Source organism: Ambystoma mexicanum, chromosome 8 (genome assembly GCF_040938575.1).
Source record: "Ambystoma mexicanum isolate Mex_15411 chromosome 8, UKY_AmexF1_1, whole genome shotgun sequence".
NCBI lineage: Eukaryota > Metazoa > Chordata > Amphibia > Caudata > Ambystomatidae > Ambystoma > Ambystoma mexicanum.
The window spans coordinates 507406095-507421372 of record NC_090929.1 but is presented as its reverse complement, the minus strand read 5'-3'; the positions used below and the strand labels follow the sequence as shown (position 1 = coordinate 507421372).

Sequence of the window (15278 nt, the reverse complement as noted above, 5' to 3'; positions counted from 1 at the left end):
ACCGAACTACATGCCTAATTACATCTTTGATTACTGTGCCCATATTATACTGCCTTGACTGTCATTGTATAGAAGTGTTATAACTGAAGGGCCTTGTCTGATGCGCTGTAGTGCTAGGCCTGCATGACCAGATTTGCTGGTATTATCATTTACTAACAATGTACCTACCAGGTATCTACTCAGCCTTGCTCAGAGTAATTCTTCACCTAATCCACTCATCTAGCCACTTAAGCCCCACCTTCAGCCTCGCCTCCACAGTCACCCTACACCCCAATATCATGACTTACACCCACTCATCTACATTACCCCTCTTATCTATCCTCTGTATCCCCCTGCCAGAAACTCCAGACTACGTGCCAGGCTACCCAAGCTATACGAACTTCGTGCCAGGGACACCCCTCACTCTAAACAGACTAACTGGACTCCACCCAAGTACATAGTCACACAAACTTCAGGCCCATGTGCAGACCTACGCACAACTCAACTAACACCTTTGTCAAGCTCAAGCCTTACAATTTAGCAACTCTACCAACGCCCACAAAAACCATAGCCCCTCCCATTAGAGGCGCTCTAATAAATGCACGCTCCTTAGTAGCCCACGCTACAGACATAGCAGACCTACTAGAAGAAAAACTGGACTTCTTACCCATCACTGAGTCCTGGCTCCAAGCAGCCGATGGCCCAGCCCTTATGGCAGCCATCCCAGATCACTACACTATCTTCAGAGCAGAAAGAATAGAATCCAGAGGTGGAGGCCTCGCCATAATTGCCAAAACTCAACTTAACTTGAGACTTGCCACATCGGACAACTCCACATCTTGCGAATTGTTAATAGTTAAAATGCCCATCACTAATTCCCAAAGCCTCACCATTCATCTACTCTACAGACCCCCGGGCCCTGTAGGCTCTTTTGAGGAGGACCTTATAACCATCCTCACTAACAATTTAAAGAACATGTCTCGGAGCCTTCTCCTAGGTGACTTTAACTTAGGCTTTAAAGACCCTAAAGACCCTCAGGCCACCCTTATCGACAACACCCTAACCGAGTTAGGATTTATCCAAAGAGTGACCCTCCCCACCCACAACAAGGGGAGAACCCTTGACTGGGTTGCGCACTATAATTGCTTGGCCTCCATCACCGCCATCTCGCCTCAACCGTAGTCTGACCACCATCTCCTTACCTTCTCCCTTGAGGCCTCAACCCCTACCACTAATAACGCACTAGCCTCAGCCATCCCAATGAGAAACAAGAAAAACATTACAGCTGATAAACTCATACCCCTCATTCTCCTGACCTTGAACTCACTATCAGCAATCTCCACCCTCACTCCCTTGTAGATGGGCACAACAAAATCATGACATCAGCTCTAGACTCCATCGCGCTGCTAAAACTTAGAAAAAGCAAACCTAAAAAACACCTGAACACTTGGTTCTCACCCTATCTGAAATCTCTCAGACTCGAGAAACGCAAAGCGAACAGGCTTGCAGACAATCACCCTCAGACAATAATAAGTTGAACCTCAACAAAATAACTGCACTTTACAAAAAAGAAATCATCGCCAAACAAGAGTCCTACAACTTGAGAATATCACAAGCTAACTCTAGCATAAAAGAATTGTTTAATATCAAAGAGTTGGAAACTCCCATTCCAGTCCTTGACACATGTGTGAAAGACAAACTATGGTGCACCAGTGTCCAAAAGGCCCTCTCCAATAAAGTTGCAGGCCTACAAGTCAAAATCAACAACAAAAAATAATCTCTCATCTGCATAGCCCATGTATCTAACACCACCACGCCCCCCACCCCCAAAACTCCACACCTAAACCCCCCCCTTCGCTTCAGCTTCTCCAAAGTTTCCACGTTAGAGGTGGAAAAATCATTCTCAGCCTCAAACCTTCGAACTGCCAAGGCGACCCCTGCCCTTCACAAAATCATGAAAGATGCTGCCAGGGACCTCTCACCCTTCATTACTAAGCTTATCAACGCCTCCTTCTCCTCAGGGACCATACCAAGCAATCTCAAAGAGTCATGGGTCCTCCCCTTACTCAAAAAACCGTCTTTAGACCCATCAATACCCACGAACTACAGACCCATCACCACCGTCCCCTTCCTGCTCAAAATACTAGATAAGACAGCCTATCTACAAATACAACAATACCTAGAAAAAAAACATCTCTTGGCAATCCGTCAGTCGGGCTTTAGACCCCAACACGGGACAGAGACGGCACTCATCAACTTTAAAGCTCAAATTGATACCCTTAGAGACAATGGGAAAACTGCTCTACTACTTCTACTTGACCTCTCAGCAGCATTTGATTTAGTAGACCACAAAATTCTCTGCAAACACCTAGACTCGGCAGCCCACTTCTCACACAAGGCTATCGGATGGATCAAGTCTTTCCTCAACAACAGGTCTATGCAGGTATTCTCTACTTCAGCCTCCACTAACCCTCTCCCCATCACTTGCGAGGTTCCCCAGGGGTCATGCGTCTCCCCCACTTTGTACAACATGTTCACGAAGCCCCAGTTCAACGATCTTGATGGTCTGGGTATCACCTACACTAACTATGCCAATGATACCCAGAGCCTCATCCCTCTGACGGGAGATTACGACAAGGATTTGGCCTTGGTTAACAAGGTGTACCTCATCATCCAGGCATGGATGGCCTCTCATAGTCTATGCCTGAATGATGACAAAACCGAACATCATCATCCTTGGTTCCACCTCTAACTTAATCAGGATCACAAATACGCCAGCTTCAATATAGATGGCAATCCCATTAACGTAGCCAAAGAAGTTAAAACGCTAGGGTTCTATCTAGACGCCAGCCTATCCTTCCGTAAACAGGTTAGTTACATGGCCTCCTCTACAGCTTACACCTGTACATTAATAAGAGCAGCTAAATCCTTCCTATCAACCCAGAGCTGCACTACCTTAGCCAGAGCCCTAATCCTGTCAAAACTGGATTATTGTAACGTCCTATATGTAGGTGCCAATAAATATGTTACAAACAAAATCCAGATTTTGCAAAACAATGCTCTCAGAGCAGCTCTGAGTATCTCCAAAAAAGAACATCTCCAACATTAGGAGAGCCCACAACTGGCTCACCACCACCGACAAAATCATGCTCCAGGTAGCTTCTCTGACGCACAAATGCCTCAATAATGTAGCCCCTCGCTACCTTGTTGACAGAGTTAAGAGATACACCCCCAACCGATCTACCAGAACTGCCAACGCCAATTTACTTACAATCCCCAGATTTAAACGAACCAAAACTGCCGGTAACAGTTTCCAGGTGAAAGCAGCCCAACACTGGAACTCCCTTCCACCTACCTTAAGGATACCTCAAACCTACCCCCACTTTAGGCACAACTACATCCAGTGGATAAAGGAAAATGACCACTAACCTCACCATGCTTGCCCTCCTTATGTACATTTTGTAAATTGCTTCTTAAATGTCTCTGCCTGTACCTGTACCATTACTTACCCATGTACACACCTGTAAATTACTATACAGCACTGTAACCAAGCTGAGAATAACCTTGTTGCTCCTGCGTCCTGATACCCTCAGGTCTGGTGCACACTACAAATGAATAAAACAAACAAACATAAAACAGACATTGTGGCAAGGTACCTGGCAGGGAAGTATACCTGGCGATCTGAAAAGCCCATAGAAGGATACCTGGCAGGGGAGTATACCAGGCAATTCGCAAAGATTACCAGAAGACCTAAAGAAAGACTCTTGGAATTTTTTCCATCCCACCTAGAGGTCCAGGGGAAGGTAACCACCCTCTGGATCCGAGGGCCTTTCCTTGAAAGTTATTTTTGTTGGGAGTCATCCTTGTGTTTCTTTTTTATTGTGAACACTTTTCACTAATATTAGGTCAAAGATATTTCCCTGTACCATTTATTGTTTTGTTTCTAGTCAGAGGGTCAGTTTAGAATGGTTGGACACAAGGACGGGTTTTAAGTTATTGACTACTTGACACAGACCGATCATTAGTTTTTAGTTTTGAGGCAGGGGAATTCCTTTGTAGAATAGGGGTAGATAGCCGTTTTTCCAACCCATTTTTGTTTAATAAAATGTCTCATTTTGAGAAGAACATAACCTTGTGTCCACCTCTCATTCCTGACTTGTCACATGCATTACACCAACTCCACTGACTCCCAGTTGAAAGTAGGATCAATTTCAAAGCTCATTGCTTAACGCATAGAGCCCTTCATGGGCAAGATTCTCAATATCTTCAGGAGAAGATTATTCCAAATAAGCCAGGTAGAGCCCTTTGATCAGTCAACCGTAGTCTTCTTGTGGTTCCCCAGGTTAAAAAGATTTGTGGGTGGCAGACATTTTCCCCAGACGTGTTCCATTCGAATCAATTTTTTTTAACCCTCTGCGAAAGCTTCTCCCAACTCAACACCAGGATAACCTCGGGTGGCAGTGCGTTCTACAAGCTAATGTTAACATAACATGGTTTCTCAGCAAAGTTCCTTCTTTAGCAGCTCAACCAGAAGGAGAGAAGTGGGGTTAAACTCCCACAGGATGAGATCTCCAAGAGTGTCCAGGGAGGAAACTAAATTCCATTGAGCAGAACCAAGTACACTTCAGGCTGACACTAGTGGCACCAAGGTTTATCCATATTGAAACTTGAGGAAAAACATCTCCAGTTCCGGAAGCACCTCTAGACCTTCCTCTTTGCCTCTGCCTTTTCCCCCCTTCTCCCCTGTTGATCTGTTTCTTCTCTTGGCATCGTGCACCTGGCCACCCTCTATTACTTGGGCCCAGGTACCTGCTCACCCTGCCACCCTCCTTCACTGCCTCCGGGCCACCCCTTGCACAGGGGTCCTGTATCTGTACCCATACAGTCCCCTTCCCACTTTTCTTCTGCACTTATCAGATATCCCTTATCTGACTAACTTTCACCTGCCACTTGCTGGCTGGACTACCATGGTTTATGCCATTATTTATTTATTCATTTATTTATTTTATTTATTCTGCTCTCTCCTCTGTTCCGCACTCCCCCCCCACCTCCTTCCATGCACTTGCGCTTTCTTATATGCCACTGGGCCTAGTAAAATTGCTGTTTTCTTTTTGTTCTCCCTTGTGCCTGGTCACGCTCTGAAACACTTGTGTAAGAGCGCGATATAAATAAAATATCATATCATATTCCCCATGTAACAAACTCTCCACTTGGAGAACATCGGCACTACAACCTAAATCACTCCTCACCCACATGTGGGTAAATGCAGCTAACTTTGGGCATCTGCTAAAATGTTCTGCTTCCCAGCCAAATGTGCCCACGAGAGGTGTAGAGTTACTGCCTAGAATTAATGTTACTTAAAGGAATGGTTCGGTAAAAAATGTTAATTGCCCCTACGGGTCGGCCATGTGTTTTTAAGCCTAAGTCGCTCGATTTTAGAAAAATTTCCTATGGACCTTACCCGAGTTTTCGTCCATTAAACGCACGCGAAAACAGGCATCAGGGAGCTGCCATTTTGTGATAATCCTATCATTTCCGCCATCGCCCTGGCTGACCTGCTTTTGCGGCACTAAATCATATCCCCCGCCCCTGAGTCTGTCATCAGCAGACGTATACCGCCCGTTTCACAACGCCAAGGCACGTGTCATGTCAACATTCGCTGCGCTTCAGCTAATGACGTGTCGCCATGGAAATGGCAAGACGCCTCTTTCCTCAATAAGTATAAACAGACCGTTTCACAACACACAGCAGCAGATTTTCGATTCCATTCCTCTCTCTGTGTTACTTTGAGCATTCTGTGACTCATTTCTGTGCTCTGGTCAGCTACCTTCGTTGCTTGTAGCCCGTGTGAACAGATACCAGTACCACCGCTATAAATTATTTTAGTTTGTTTAACACACAATGGCTACAATAATGCCCTACATGTACGAGCCCGAGTATACCGAGGAGGAACTACTGGAAAGGGAAATACGCGAAAACGATGCGTCTTTGGACGGCAGTTGGGAGGACGATTCAACAGCTGAAGAGCCTGGACCTAGTCGCATGTACAGTGTTGACACCTGGTGCAAATGCAATCGGTGCGAGCTATTGCCAACCGAGGACGAGAACTGCTGCTGCTGTGAAAACTCGGGATGCGTGGCCTACATTTCAGAAGGCGAGCCACGACCGCAATGCATAACCGAGCTGCCAGACTTCAGGGCAGCCTGCCTGACACGGTCCGTGTTGAGGATAATGATGGTGATTATGCACAAACTTCGCGCAACGGTTCGTCCTTGTAATCCGAGTAAGTATACGCTGCTTGACATGCCACTCCTATTTCATGGTCTTCTACTATATCCAAAATTACATATGCATATCATTGTAACGCATGAAAGTCGTTCAATACTGTGCAGTGTCTAGATAGCATTTTTCCGAGCAGAATGCCATTAGTTACAAGAATCGTCATTGACAACAAACGTTTATTAAACTTATCTTGGTAATTTAAAAACAGTTTGTTTCATTCCTTTTCACAGGTGGTACAGGCTGGTGGCCTATCGTTCCTTTACATGGTGGCTTCACGGGAGGCTTCGACACCGGGTTCGAAGAGTAATACCCGCCTGTGCCGTTCGTGCCATAAGAGAAACGTTCCCGGGTGACAGCGGTCAGTACAGGGGATTTTCTCTCTCTGTGCTGCAACCTGACCTGTACAATGTGTAAAGTCTTGTATTTCTGTGTCATCAAAATAAGATACAAAATAAAACACCACATATATTTTAACAACGGTTGTTTCGATTTTTTAAATGAATCAATTGTGTCTCCATTCAAGGATGGACGTCAGACATCTGTGCTCCGAATGGGTGAAGGTCAGGTTGCTGTGAAGCAGGGTGGTCCCTATCTAAGCTAACATAATATATTCTCAATAATGCATGCAGGTATTGAGGACACGTTTGTGGAGATGAACGAGCTATGTGCCTAGTTCAGGCTGGTTCACATGCAGGACAGTAATCGAAGAGGAAGAGTGATGTGTTACATTTATTAGCTGTTGCAAATACCTCTGGAGTTTTCCAGTCAGAGTGGGAACGAGGGTGGGAGCCATGTGCTGTGCGCAGTGAGGCCGGGTCACCAAGATGGATTGGAAAGGGGTACAAAAATGGATGCCCCGTGTCCTGCTCAGTGGTCCCATCTACGCGAATGTCAACCAAAGTTATCACAGAAGGGCAAGGGGCGAACCCACTACTGGAGGCACTTGGTCCGAGTTTCTACTGAGAAGTAAAGGATGAGGGGGCCTGATGGCCCCTCGCTCCCGCACACTTGCCTGCCTGCCCACCGGCCCATCCATCCCACCCCCCTCTATCAAAAGCGGTCCGCACCCGGGGATGAGCGCTGGCATGGGGGGCAAACAGCATGTACACTTCAAAAGGTATCCCACGCCCAGGGGCCATCGCTCACATGGCCTCCTCAGACCCCGTGTCTCCAGGCAGGCCTCCCCCGAGGCAGGCCGCCCCCCTGCAATCCACATAAGTGTGTCTCCATTCAGCAGTCTTCCTGTGCCTTTTCTGCACGCCCCAGGCCCATCCATCCCACCCCCCTCTATCAAAGGCGGTTCGCACCCGGGATGAGCGCTGGCATTGGGGCCTGTCACAGGCTCAAACGGCCAAGGTGCCAAACAGCATGTACACTTCAAAAGGTAACCCACACCCAGGGGCCATCGCTCACATGGCCTCCTCAGACCCCGTGTCTCCAGGCAGGCCTCCCCCCTGCAAACCGCACAATACCACGACATACACACGTCATTCATTCACAAACACACCCCTGTTTCTAATTCTTTATAAACCACTTGATATGTCTCATGAGAACATCTTTGTGCTTTGCAAGTCAACTCCTGAACCTTCTACCCGAGAAGCACTGAGATCTATACTAATCTGCTCGTCGTCGTGCTATCTGTGACCGCTTCGAGCAAACTCGTCAGTGTGCTACCTGTGGCCATCTACCTGTTCTCCTGCAACATACTGCTCGGCCTGCTGAATCCAACTGTTTGTTGGTCAAGGTAAGGCCATGTATCCTAGTCACATTTCGGTCATTTTTACATTTCTATCTATTTGCGATTACAGTACCCAATAGAGCTATGGTCATTGGTCTCATTGCTATTGACTTGAGTTTCAATTGTTATTCTATCAATAGATCTATTTATTTTCATCTGTGTCAATTGCATCCTTCGGGGGTCCAGTCTATAATGTAAGCATGTTTCCTTTTCGTGCAAGACAGAACATCCAAGGGAAGCGTCACATGTTCAGAGTTTAGTCACATAATTAAAAAAATTTCTGTAACTTATGTAAATACTAAGCCGCACATGATGAACTGGTATAGTTCCGACGACCAAAACAAACCTTGCATTGAACATGGTATGGTTCATTTACTTTATGACATTTTTATTCATCAAGGTTTTATAATAATCTTGATATTTACTTTTCAGAATTTTCAACAACGCCTGCATGTTCGATTAGCGGTTGCCCTTCGCAGACCCATGCTAAATCTGAAGGCACTACAATGCATGTATTCCCGAAAACTGTTGATCGAATAAGAGAATGGGTCAGACATTGCGGATATCCACTGGATGAGCTGGAAAGTAGAGTCCAACAAGTCTTAGAGGACAAGAGGGGTGATCGATACTGCATCTGCAGCCGGCACTTTTCCTCGAATGTGTACGCCACATCTTGGGTAACAAAGAAGAATAAACGGCGAACAACACGAAAATTGCTTGCAAACGCTATTCCGACTCTAATTGATATTTTAGGTGTTGTGTCCCTTGTAATACTCCCTTGTAATACTTTCGATATTGATATGAGTGTATAGCTTTTTGAATAATGACATTTATCAAATTATTTTTCGATTTTATAACCCCCAAAGAAAATCTATTTATGGGCACAGGGAACTGTACTATATTGCACATTTTCAATAGCATTATTCTCAAGTATTCTGTCGGTTTACATGGCAATTTTTTAATATTTGCATTTCATCATCAAACAATAATTTACCTTTACAACTGCTTGACTATCATCGGAATCTGAAGCAAGAACATTCTACATCCGTGACGTGCCTGCAGTTATCAACCACTTCTAGCGCGTATCAGGTAATCATACTTGGCTATTCCGCTACAGACTTGTTTTATGCATGTCAAGTAATAGTTTTATTCTATCGTGTAATTATTTTACCGAATGTTTGGTTAGTGCTTTCCAATTGATATACACCTTAGTTATCGTCCACTGGTGTTTGTTTTCAGTTATAATTAGTGTTATCCATACTAATGCAAGTACTGTCTTTCAGGGAGATGCTGAAGCGTCCACCACATTGACAACAGCCCTAGATGTTCTTCAGCAGCACAAGGTATGGATACCGACAGCTCCATCGACGGTGATCATCAGGACTGGAACACTTGTCGTTTGATTGTTCTACACCATGTTTCATTCGTCGTTAGCCATTGATATGTACCTGTGCGGTCGACCCCAAGTGTGTGTTGTGTTTTCAATATTGTAATCCTTACTAATGCAAATGCTATGTTTCAGGCAGTTGTTGAAGCATCTGCAGAGCCTGACATTCAAGTAATTCCAGGGGAAGCGGGACCATGCGGATACGAATCGGCGCAACATCTTTCGGAAGTGCGCACCAATTTTACAACATCCATAGATATTCTTCATCAGCACGAGGTATGGATACTGACAGCTCCATCGAGCGTGATCATATAACGTGATTCCATTTGCTATACTTTCTTCCCTATTAACGCAAGTACTGTGTTTCAGGGAGACGATGGAGCTTCCACTACTATCACAAGAACCCATTTAGATGATGCAGATGTAAAGAAATCAGGGAAATAAGTCGATTAAATCTTATCATATTTAAATATTCCTTGATTCTTTTAGACAATGCAACATTTGTGGTTATCTCTTTATATGTACCTGTGCCGTCGACCCCAAGTGTGTGTTATGTTTACAATATTGAAAAAAACCATACTAACGCAAGTACTGTGTTTCAGGGAGTTGCTGATGCCTCCTTGTAACGCTCACCTGATTCTCGCAGAGGTGCCGGTCTTGACTGGGCGACTACCGTATCTTCAAAGGTGATGTGTAGCACCCGGTTGGCTCTTTGGGCTGGACCTCTGTGCACTGTATGCCTGACGTGTAGAGTAAGATGTCTGCAGATAGAAAATATGGGGTTAATGAACTGGGGTTATTGGGGTGTCCCTATCTCTTTCCTCTTCTCCTCTCCTGTAGACCCCCAAAGGTTAACGCTCTCACCTTAGGTAAGTGAATGCCGAGCTCTCCATCTGCCTCGGGGCAGGGTGCTGTAACCAGTTTCTTCACTGGATAGGTAGCGCAGGCCTCTTGACTTCAGAGGACTGCTGTCCGTCGTTTACTGCACGAACGGTAAGTTTCGAGTCATTCAAATGTCTTTAAAGTCTTTAGTAATGATGTCTCTTGTTTTGCAGGGTTCCGGCGATGGCGGATGACGGGCTGAAGTGAGTTGAAGATGGAGCCCGTGTGATGAATAGAAGCGCCTGGAAGCACGTAAGTAAGCGCTTGTTGCCTGCTTCACTATGCGCTCTAACTGTCTTTTTATTTTGGAGGTACGAGTTCGGAGCGGCTGCAGGGTGCCGGAATACCCACTGGATTAGATGTGGAAAGGAGTAATGGCACGTGAGTATTAAAGTTCCCCAATGTCTTTAAACGCACCTTGTTTTGTCTTTCAGATGCGGGATGCAGCGCCGAAGGCCTCCGGAGCGTACGAAGAGTAGGTAAGCCTTTGCCTTTCAGATGCCGGAATGCTAACCTGTTCTTTCTTGTCTTTATAGGTGTTGCTGAAGACTGGATTCAGGATGGTAAGCCTTTGCCTTTCAGATGCCGGAATGCTAACCTGTTCTTTCTTGTCTTTATAGGTGTTGCTGAAGACTGGATTCAGGATGGTAAGCCTTTTTCCTTAGGCCCAGGACCGGATGCAGAAGACACGATGAGCGTTCTGCTGCAGAGGTTGCAGAATAACGCAAAGCAAGATTCATCCACCGGGTGTGGTTTAAATAGCCTCCTGTAGTGCTTAGGTGTCTCCTTCCACAGCCACGCCTAAGTAAGAAAAGAGTTCCTGGTAAGAAAAGAGTTCCTGCCTTCCAGAAGAGTTCCAGTGTTCTGAATATAGGGAGTGGCTCCAGCCCCACCCAACAGGAAAAGTAGTTCCAAACAGAAGAGGATCAGAGGCTCAACTGGCAGGCAAGTAAGCAGCATGGTCTGCTGAAGGTAAGTCCACCCAAGCATTATGAGCCCGGCGCTTCCAGCGCTGGGACTGGGCATATTTATGAGCCTGGTGCCACTGGCGCTAGGACTGGGTCCAAAAGGTCCCAATTGGGACTGGTTGGCACTCGGAACCTGGGTTATGGATCTGCTTCCAAGGGAGTTGGGAAAACCCTGACCTTTTGGAAGCAGAGATCATGACACTCCTCTTCAATACAAGCATTCGTGGCAGTCCATGCAGAGCCAGAGGTATGGATACTGACCGCTCCATCGAACTAGGTCATCAGAGCTCGAATACTTGTCGTTTGATTGTTCCACACAATGTTTAAATTGTGTTTGGCTATTGAGATGTACTTGTGTGTTCGTCCTCACGTGTGTTTTATGCTAACAATATTTTGATACACAGTAATGAAAATACTATGTTTCAGGGAGTAGGTGGAGCCTCACTCCGTGCTGTCTATGCGGATACAATAAATATAGTCGTTGCAGCGCAAGAGGAAGGGGAGACATGCGGATACGAATTGGAGCAACAGCGTGCAGATGTTGAAGGTCGAGTCAAAAAAGTTGCAAAGAAAAGAAACAAAAATAAGGTTAGTTACAAACAGTTCCTAACTTTAGACATTTTTTTGTGCTGGGAACTATTTTATGATTTTTCCAGTCAATTGTACTATACTTTATCTTGTGTTTAAACTGAAAATCCCTTTTCCAATCTGTCCTCTAGTTACCTGTGGGTGTCCGAACTATACATACACAGACAGTGAAGCGAATGAGAGATGTTGCTTGCCAGACCATTTCCACTCTGAAGGAACTATTAGTTCAGACGCGGCGTGTTGAGACTCAAGAAGCTCATGTTCAATTGCCAGAACATGAAATGAATGTGTCTGGAGAATCCAGCAAAGTTGTATTGGACCATTGTTACAGTGCGACCGCACCACCACAACATGATACTGGATGTATTGAAGATAGCTCTGAAGTAGTCGCAGATCAATTCACACAATCTACACCCGCCAAAAAATTGCCACCAAAAAAGCTGTCGACATTGTTGTGTTCTCCCATCAATGTTGAAGTAGCAGATGATGAAATGACAGAGAATGAACCAGCAGCAGCATTGACCGACGCATCAGAACTTGAGAGCAGCGATATTTCTTTCAAATGTGGTGATATGTCCTCAACGTCACAGGCGGAAACAACTTTGACGCCGGATGACAGTCTAATGAAAGAGGGCAAATACATCGTATTCGACAGTTGCTTGATGAATATTATAAGTATGCTGAAATGTGGGCATTCCGTTAGAGGGAAAGTATGTGGGAAGCCATTGATTCACGTCACTCGTCAAAAAAAAAAAGCAGTAACGTCAAAATAAATGCCGCCTGTAGATTAAATCATACGTTCTCATGGTCTGCACAACCGATGCTGGGGAAACTGCCAGCAGGCAATCTACTGTGTACAGCTGCATCACTTTTTAGTGGGTCCAGTTTTAGAAAGTTAGAGTCTTTCTTTCAGTTTGTGGGACTCCATTTCATTTAAAAAATGCAGTACTACAAATACCAACATGATTATCTGTTTCCGGCCATTAGTGATGCTTGGAAAATTGAACAATTGTCTCTAGCAAGTACATTTGAAGGCAAACGATTCAGGCTAGCCGGCGATGGACAGTGCGACAGCCCAGCCATGTATTTTCTGCCAAGTACTGCACCTACCACTTTCAGGACATGGATAGTAAGAAAATTATGAGTTTGGTGGTCGTGCAGGTAACACAATGTACATCCTCAGTGGCCATGGAGAAACTAGGATTTATAAAATCAGTGGAATAGCTACAATCGAGGAGAATGTACATCGACCTCATAGCCACGGACAGACTTGTTTCAATTGCCAAGACAATGAGAGAGCAGTTCCCACATATTAAACATCAATTTGACGTATGGCATCTTGCTAAATCGATCAATAAGAAAATCTCGGCTGCAGGGAAAAAAAAGGTTTGGAAAGTATTTCAGAGTTGTCCCAGTCTATCAGCAACCATCTTTGGTGGAGCTCCAAAACTTGTGAAGGGTTAGTGGAAATACTACTTGAAAAATGGCGGTCACTGATGCACCACTGTACCAACGTGCACCGCTGGTCAGAAAACCTACATTTCCACCAATGTGAAAATGGCCCTTTGTCCCCAGTGGGGGCACGGAAGAAGAAGTGGTTGATTCCATCTTCACTGACGCACAAAGCCATTGAGAAGATTGTTTTCGATAAAACTCTATCAAGAGATTTGAGGGGACTGACAGAATTCTGTCACACAGGAGGTTTGGAGGTGTTCCACAATATGTGCCTAAAGTACAGGCCAAAGCGCTTGCATTTCAGCATACAGGGCATGAGACATAGGACTCTACTTGCCGTCTTGGCCCATAACGAGAATCTCGGCCGTGAACAATCTAGGACTACGGGTAATGTAAGGATCAAACCAGTCTATGAGGAAATGGAGTTCGACTTTTTCAAAAGCCTTATTGTTGCTGTATTAGAGAAGCACATATGGAATTTTGAACGTTTCTGTGCAGAGCACTAATCCATTGACACCAAACATTGCCACTGCGCCATGTCCACCCAATGGAGAGCTGGTTGTGAAGTACAAATCCCGGTTTAAATAATTGTAATACGATTGTCTTTTTGTAAATAAATGTTATTGTACAGTGACATACAAAGTATGCAAACCCTAACCCCTACCCTCACTATCCTGGGTTGCGAACAACCTGGGTGTCATCTTTGAATTCTCTCTCTATTCACCTCATATTGCTGACCTTGTCTATATGTATATATTTTTGTTGATGTAACTAATTTTCGCAATCTCATGTAAATGCTGCGCACTGTTAACCGAGGGGCGGCTTGCGTATTGCAAATAATAAAACAAAAACAATAAATCTCACTTTCAACTCAACTCCTCGGGTACTTTATACTTTCCCTGACCTTCCCCAAAAAATTAAAAGTCTCAATAGTTCTGGTTCTTTGGGGCTGCAAAGCTTGCAGACAACGAGGACAAAATTGGGGGCCTTAGAACGCGCCAAGCGAGACCTTGCAGATGGGAGAGAAGCCAGTTCGCATTTGCACATTGAGGCGCAGTACATAGATGGATTCGAAACTTCAAGTTCTCACAGATGGCTTTACTACGGGATGTTGCAAAGAAAGAATCTATGCTCATTTCTAGTGAAGGTCAGCGGCTTGAAGAGGCCCACAACTCGCACTGGCAGTATAAGGTTCTATTGTTTTTTTGACCTGGAGAGACAGGGACCATGCCGAAAGAACTTCATTTGAAGGGGGGGGGGGTGCAATAACGTAAGAGACGATAAGGCAGAACATTCTGAAACTAGACCGAGTTTCATGTTAGTTAAGTATACGAAAAATCGTTGTCAAGAGCACAGTGGGATTTACCTACTGCATTACGCAGAGACACAATGGAAATTGCAAATATAATGTAAGTAACTCTTTAGACGCTTTTATACCGGAATGAAGACTTAATGAATGGATGCATGACTAAATGAATGAATGAAGAGCTAGGAAAACGTTTGTGGGATCGTCCTTGTAGCGGGCACATGGGCATGCAGGTCCACATTCCACACGCATGTAGACAAACAGTTGTTTCTCATTGTGTGCTAACCTCGATTTATTTCGTTACTTTTCGCATTGATTTTAGAGCCGAACATACTCCATTGCACTATCCTTGAAAGCAAATAGTTCTAGCTCGGCTGTAATAAATTAAATTAATAATATTAATAAAGATCGGCTGGCGAGACTAATTATAATTTTTATGTTTTCAAAACAGGTATAGCCTTCCCTCCTGCGACTGCCACCAGTCTCAGACCCCGGCAGACAGCTTCTTCAATCGCCAGCTGTAGCTTCTCGTCAACAACTGCACCACTTTGACGATCTTATGGGACGATCGCCCAGGGCCCAGTGCCTACTTGATGGAACAGCCTTGCGGTTCACCGTGCGACCAAAGTGCTTCTTTTAACGAAAACCAACACCCTTTGTACCATAAAGGAACAGCGCGTGACTCACGATAAA

At 45.0% G+C, this 15278-nt stretch overlaps 1 protein-coding gene across 1 annotated transcript in view; it reads right to left on the bottom strand.

The window, feature by feature from the left end:
- PRKCZ (protein kinase C zeta) overlaps positions 1-15278 on the bottom strand; it is a 1951357-nt gene that overhangs the window by 1392439 nt on the left and 543640 nt on the right. The window lies entirely within an intron of this gene.